Below are 7,899 nucleotides of genomic sequence, written 5' to 3' on the forward strand. Positions count from 1 at the left end.
CGGATTCAAAACTTTTTAAAGGTTGTTCAAAACTATACAAAACCCATAGATCATCCTGGCATAGGAATTTTTCGAATTCAAAACAAGTGCTGCTATAGTAGCATTTTTGAATTTGAATTTTTGAAGTTGTCCTTCAGATTCAAAACTTTCTGAAGGTTGTTCAAAACGATACAAAACCTAGACTACGAAATGGCATCGTTTCCGTTGAATTTGGTGAAAGTGCTACTGAGGCGTCAACCTGTAGTAGCATTTTTGAATTCGTTATTACGAAAAACTGAATCGGATTCAAACTTTTTAAAGGTTGTTCAAAACTATACAAAACCCATAGATCATCCTGGCATAGGAATTTTTCGAATTCAAAACAAGTGCTGCTATAGTAGCATTTTTGAATTTGAATTTTTGAAGTTGTCCTTCGGATTCAAAACTTTCTGAAGGTTGTTCAAAACGATACATAACCTAGACTACGAAATGGCATCGTTTCTGTTGAATTTGGTGAAAGTGCTACTGAGGCGTCAACCTGTAGTAGCATTTTTGAATTCGTTATTACGAAAAACTGAATCGGATTCAAAACTTTTTAAAGGTTGTTCAAAACTATACAAAACCCATAGATCATCCTGGCATAGGAATTTTTCGAATTCAAAACAAGTGCTGCTATAGTAGGATTTTTGAATTTGAATTTTTGAAGTTGTCCTTCGGATTCAAAACTTTCTGAAGGTTGTTCAAAACGATACATAACCTAGACTACGAAATGGCATCGTTTCCGTTGAATTTGGTGAAAGTGCTACTGAGGCGTCAACCTGTAGTAGCATTTTTGAATTCGTTATTACGAAAAACTGAATCGGATTCAAAACTTCTTAAAGATTGTTCAAAACTATACAAAACCCATAGATCATCCTGGCATAGGAATTTTTCGAATTCAAAACAAATGCTGCTACAGTAGAATTTTTGAATTTGTATTTTTGAAGTTGTCCTTCGGATTCAAAACTTTCTGAAGGCTGTTCAAAACGATACATAACCTAGACTACGAAATGGCATCGTTTCCGTTGAATTTGGTGAAAGTGCTACTGAGGCGTCAACCTGTAGTAGCATTTTTGAATTCGTTATTACGAAAAACTGAATCGGATTCAAAACTTTTTAAAGGTTGTTCAAAACTTTAAAAACCCATAGATCATCCTGGCATAGGAATTTTTCGAATTCAAAACAAGTGCTGCTATGGTAGCATTTTTGAATTTGAATTTTTGAAGTTGTCCTTCGGATTCAAAACTTTCTGAAGGTTGTTCAAAACGATACATAACCTAGACTACGAAATGGCATCGTTTCCGTTGAATTTGGTGAAAGTGCTACTGAGGCGTCAACCTGTAGTAGCATTTTTGAATTCGTTATTACGAAAAACTGAATCGGATTCAAAACTTTTTAAAGGTTGTTCAAAACTATACAAAACCCATAGATCATCCTGGCATAGGAATTTTTCGAATTCAAAACAAGTGCTGCTATAGTAGCATTTTTGAATTTGAATTTTTGAAGTTGTCCTTCAGATTCAAAACTTTCTGAAGGTTGTTCAAAACGATACAAAACCTAGACTACGAAATGGCATCGTTTCCGTTGAATTTGGTGAAAGTGCTACTGAGGCGTCAACCTGTAGTAGCATTTTTGAATTCGTTATTACGAAAAACTGAATCGGATTCAAAACTTTTTAAAGGTTGTTCAAAACTATACAAAACCCATAGATCATCCTGGCATAGGAATTTTTCAAATTCAAAACATGTGCTGCTATGGTAGCATTTTTGAATTTGAATTTTTGAAGTTGTCCTTCGGATTCAAAACTTTCTGAAGGTTGTTCAAAACGATACATAACCTAGACTACGAAATGGCATCGTTTCTGTTGAATTTTGTGAAAGTGCTACTGAGGCGTCAACCTGTAGTAGCATTTTTGAATTCGTTATTACGAAAAACTGAATCGGATTCAAAACTTTTTAAAGGTTGTTCAAAACTATACAAAACCCATAGATCATCCTGGCATAGGAATTTTTCGAATTCAAAACAAGTGCTGCTACAGTAGCATTTTTGAATTTGAATTTTTGAAGTTGTCCTTCGGATTCAAAACTTTCTGAAGGTTGTTCAAAACGATACATAACCTAGACTACGAAATGGCATCGTTTCCGTTGAATTTGGTGAAAGTGCTACTGAGGCGTCAACCTGTAGTAGCATTTTTGAATTCGTTATTACGAAAAACTGAATCGGATTCAAAACTTTTTAAAGATTGTTCAAAACTATACAAAACCCATAGATCATCCTGGCATAGGAATTTTTCGAATTCAAAACAAATGCTGCTACAGTAGAATTTTTGAATTTGTATTTTTGAAGTTGTCCTTCGGATTCAAAACTTTCTGAAGGTTGTTCAAAACGATACATAACCTAGACTACGAAATGGCATCGTTTCTGTTGAATTTTGTGAAAGTGCTACTGAGGCGTCAACCTGTAGTAGCATTTTTGAATTCGTTATTACGAAAAACTGAATCGGATTCAAAACTTTTTAAAGGTTGTTCAAAACTATACAAAACCCATAGATCATTCTGGCATAGGAATTTTTCGAATTCAAAACAAGTGCTGCTATAGTAGCATTTTTGAATTTGAATTTTTGAAGTTGTCCTTCGGATTCAAAACTTTCTGAAGGCTGTTCAAAACGATACATAACCTAGACTACGAAATGGCATCGTTTCCGTTGAATTTGGTGAAAGTGCTACTGAGGCGTCAACCTGTAGTAGCATTTTTGAATTGGTATTTACGAAAAACTGAATCGGATTCAAAACTTTTTAAAGGTTGTTCAAAACTATAAAAACCCATAGATCATCCTGGCATAGGAATTTTTCGAATTCAAAACAAGTGCTGCTATAGTAGCATTTTTGAATTTTAATTTTTTAAAGTTGTCCTTCGGATTCAACACATTCTGAAGGTTGTTCAAAACGATACATAACCTAGACTACGAAATGGCATCGTTTCCGTTGAATTTGGTGAAAGTGCTACTGAGGCGTCAACCTGTAGTAGCATTTTTGAATTCGTTATTACGAAAAACTGAATCGGATTCAAAACTTTTTAAAGATTGTTCAAAACTATACAAAACCCATAGATAATCCTGGCATAGGAATTTTTCGAATTCAAAACAAGTGCTGCTACAGTAGCATTTTTGAATTTGAATTTTTGAAGTTGTCCTTCGGATTCAAAACTTTCTGAAGGTTGTTCAAAACGATACATAACCTAGACTACGAAATGGCATCGTTTCCGTTGAATTTGGTGAAAGTGCTACTGAGGCGTCAACCTGTAGTAGCATTTTTGAATTCGTTATTACGAAAAACTGAATCGGATTCAAAACTTTTTAAAGATTGTTCAAAACTATACAAAACCCATAGATCATCCTGGCATAGGAATTTTTCGAATTCAAAACAAATGCTGCTACAGTAGAATTTTTGAATTTGTATTTTTGAAGTTGTCCTTCGGATTCAAAACTTTCTGAAGGTTGTTCAAAACGATACATAACCTAGACTACGAAATGGCATCGTTTCCTTTGAATTTGGTGAAAGTGCTACTGAGGCGTCAACCTGTAGTAGCATTTTTGAATTCGTTATTACGAAAAACTGAATCGGATTCAAAACTTTTTAAAGGTTGTTCAAAACTATACAAAACCCATAGATCATTCTGGCATAGGAATTTTTCGAATTCAAAACAAGTGCTGCTATAGTAGCATTTTTGAATTTGAATTTTTGAAGTTGTCCTTCGGATTCAAAACTTTCTGAAGGCTGTTCAAAACGATACATAACCTAGACTACGAAATGGCATCGTTTCCGTTGAATTTGGTGAAAGTGCTACTGAGGCGTCAACCTGTAGTAGCATTTTTGAATTCGTTATTACGAAAAACTGAATCGGATTCAAAACTTTTTAAAGGTTGTTCAAAACTATAAAAACCCATAGATCATCCTGGCATAGGAATTTTTCGAATTCAAAACAAGTGCTGCTATAGTAGCATTTTTGAATTTTAATTTTTTAAAGTTGTCCTTCGGATTCAAAACATTCTGAAGGTTGTTCAAAACGATACATAACCTAGACTACGAAATGGCATCGTATCCGTTGAATTTGGTGAAAGTGCTACTGAGGCGTCAACCTGTAGTAGCATTTTTGAATTCGTTATTACGAAAAACTGAATCGGATTCAAAACTTTTTAAAGGTTGTTCAAAACTATACAAAACCCATAGATCATTCTGGCATAGGAATTTTTCGAATTCAAAACAAGTGCTGCTATAGTAGCATTTTTGAATTTGAATTTTTGAAGTTGTCCTTCGGATTCAAAACTTTCTGAAGGTTGTTCAAAAGATTACATAACCTAGACTACGAAATGGCATCGTTTCCGTTGAATTTGGTGAAAGTGCTACTGAGGCGTCAACCTGTAGTAGCATTTTTGAATTCGTTATTACGAAAAACTGAATCGGATTCAAAACTTTTTAAAGATTGTTCAAAACTATACAAAACCCATAGATAATCCTGGCATAGGAATTTTTTGAATTCAAAACAAGTGCTGCTACAGTAGCATTTTTGAATTTGAATTTTTGAAGTTGTCCTTCGGATTCAAAACTTTCTGAAGGTTGTTCAAAACGATACATAACCTAGACTACGAAATGGCATCGTTTCTGTTGAATTTGGTGAAAGTGCTACTGAGGCGTCAACCTGTAGTAGCATTTTTGAATTCGTTATTACGAAAAACTGAATCGGATTCAAAACTTTTTAAAGGTTGTTCAAAACTATACAAAACCCATAGATCATTCTGGCATAGGAATTTTTCGAATTCAAAACAAGTGCTGCTATAGTAGCATTTTTGAATTTGAATTTTTGAAGTTGTCCTTCGGATTCAAAACTTTCTGAAGGTTGTTCAAAAGATTACATAACCTAGACTACGAAATGGCATCGTTTCCGTTGAATTTGGTGAAAGTGCTACTGAGGCGTCAACCTGTAGTAGCATTTTTGAATTCGTTATTACGAAAAACTGAATCGGATTCAAAACTTTTTAAAGATTGTTCAAAACTATACAAAACCCATAGATAATCCTGGCATAGGAATTTTTCGAATTCAAAACAAGTGCTGCTATAGTAGCATTTTTGAATTTGAATTTTTGAAGTTGTCCTTCGGATTCAAAACTTTCTGAAGGTTGTTCAAAACGATACATAACCTAAACTACGAAATAGCATCGTTTCCGTTGAATTTGGTGAAAGTGCTACTGAGGCGTCAACCTGTAGTAGCATTTTTGAATTCGTTATTACGAAAAACTGAATCGGATTCAAAACTTTTTAAAGGTTGTTCAAAACTATACAAAACCCATAGATCATCCTGGCATAGGAATTTTTCGAATTCAAAACAAGTGCTGCTATAGTAGCATTTTTGAATTTGAATTTTTGAAGTTGTCCTTCGGATTCAAAACTTTCTGAAGGTTGTTCAAAACGATACATAACCTAGACTACGAAATGGCATCGTTTCCGTTGAATTTGGTGAAAGTGCTACTGAGGCGTCAACCTGTAGTAGCATTTTTGAATTCGTTATTACGAAAAACTGAATCGGATTCAAAACTTTTTAAAGATTGTTCAAAACTATACAAAACCCATAGATAATCCTGGCATAGGAATTTTTCGAATTCAAAACAAGTGCTGCTACAGTAGCATTTTTGAATTTGAATTTTTGAAGTTGTCCTTCGGATTCAAAACTTTCTGAAGGTTGTTCAAAACGATACATAACCTAGACTACGAAATGGCATCGTTTCTGTTGAATTTTGTGAAAGTGCTACTGAGGCGTCAACCTGTAGTAGCATTTTTGAATTCGTTATTACGAAAAACTGAATCGGATTCAAAACTTTTTAAAGGTTGTTCAAAACTATACAAAACACATAGATAATCCTGGCATAGGAATTTTTCGAATTCAAAACAAGTGCTGCTACAGTAGCATTTTTGAATAAGAATTTTTGAAGTTGTCCTTCGGATTCAAAACTTTCTGAAGGTTGTTCAAAACGATACATAACCTAGACTACGAAATGGCATCGTTTCTGTTGAATTTTGTGAAAGTGCTACTGAGGCGTCAACCTGTAGTAGCATTTTTGAATTCGTTATTACGAAAAACTGAATCGGATTCAAAACTTTTTAAAGGTTGTTCAAAACTGTACAAAACCCATAGATTATCCTGGCATAGGAATTTTTCGAATTCAAAACAAGTGCTGCTATAGTAGCATTTTTGAATTTGAATTTTTGAAGTTGTCCTTCGGATTCAAAACTTTCTGAAGGTTGTTCAAAACGATACATAACCTAGACTACGAAATGGCATCGTTTCCGTTGAATTTGGTGAAAGTGCTACTGAGGCGTCAACCTGTAGTAGCATTTTTGAATTCGTTATTACGAAAAACTGAATCGGATTCAAAACTTTTTAAAGGTTGTTCAAAACTATACTAAACCCATAGATCATCCTGGCATAGGAATTTTTCGAATTCAAAACAAGTGCTGCTATGGTAGCATTTTTAAATTTGAATTTTTGAAGTTGTCCTTCGGATTCAAAACTTTCTGAAGGTTGTTCAAAACGATACATAACCTAGACTACGAAATGGCATCGTTTCCGTTGAATTTGGTGAAAGTGCTACTGAGGCGTCAACCTGTAGTAGCATTTTTGAATTCGTTATTACGAAAAACTGAATCGGATTCAAAACTTTTTAAAGGTTGTTCAAAACTATACAAAACCCATAGATCATCCTGGCATAGGAATTTTTCGAATTCAAAACAAGTGCTGCTATAGTAGCATTTTTGAATTTGAATTTTTGAAGTTGTCCTTCGGATTCAAAACTTTCTGAAGGTTGTTCAAAACGATACATAACCTAGACTACGAAATGGCATCGTTTCTGTTGAATTTTGTGAAAGTGCTACTGAGGCGTCAACCTGTAGTAGCATTTTTGAATTCGTTATTACGAAAAACTGAATCGGATTCAAAACTTTTTAAAGGTTGTTCAAAACTATACAAAACCCATAGATCATCCTGGCATAGGAATTTTTCGAATTCAAAACAAGTGCTGCTATAGTAGCATTTTTGAATTTGAATTTTTGAAGTTGTCCTTCGGATTCAAAACTTTCTGAAGGTTGTTCAAAACGATACATAACCTAGACTACGAAATGGCATCGTTTCTGTTGAATTTTGTGAAAGTGCTACTGAGGCGTCAACCTGTAGTAGCATTTTTGAATTCGTTATTACGAAAAACTGAATCGGATTCAAAACTTTTTAAAGGTTGTTCAAAACTATACAAAACCCATAGATCATCCTGGCATAGGAATTTTTCGAATTCAAAACAAGTGCTGCTATAGTAGCATTTTTGAATTTGAATTTTTGAAGTTGTCCTTCGGATTCAAAACTTTCTGAAGGTTGTTCAAAACGATACATAACCTAGACTACGAAATGGCATCGTTTCCGTTGAATTTGGTGAAAGTGCTACTGAGGCGTCAACCTGTAGTAGCATTTTTGAATTCGTTATTACGAAAAACTGAATCGGATTCAAAACTTTTTAAAGATTGTTCAAAACTATACAAAACCCATAGATCATCCTGGCATAGGAATTTTTCGAATTCAAAACAAATGCTGCTACAGTAGAATTTTTGAATTTGTATTTTTGAAGTTGTCCTTCGGATTCAAAACTTTCTGAAGGTTGTTCAAAACGATACATAACCTAGACTACGAAATGGCATCGTTTCCGTTGAATTTGGTGAAAGTGCTACTGAGGCGTCAACCTGTAGTAGCATTTTTGAATTCGTTATTACGAAAAACTGAATCGGATTCAAAACTTTTTAAAGGTTGTTCAAAACTATACAAAACCCATAGATCATCCTGGCA

This window comes from Lepisma saccharinum, chromosome 26, assembly GCF_977018435.1.
Source record: "Lepisma saccharinum chromosome 26, izLepSacc3.1, whole genome shotgun sequence".
NCBI classification, from domain to species: domain Eukaryota; kingdom Metazoa; phylum Arthropoda; class Insecta; order Zygentoma; family Lepismatidae; genus Lepisma; species Lepisma saccharinum.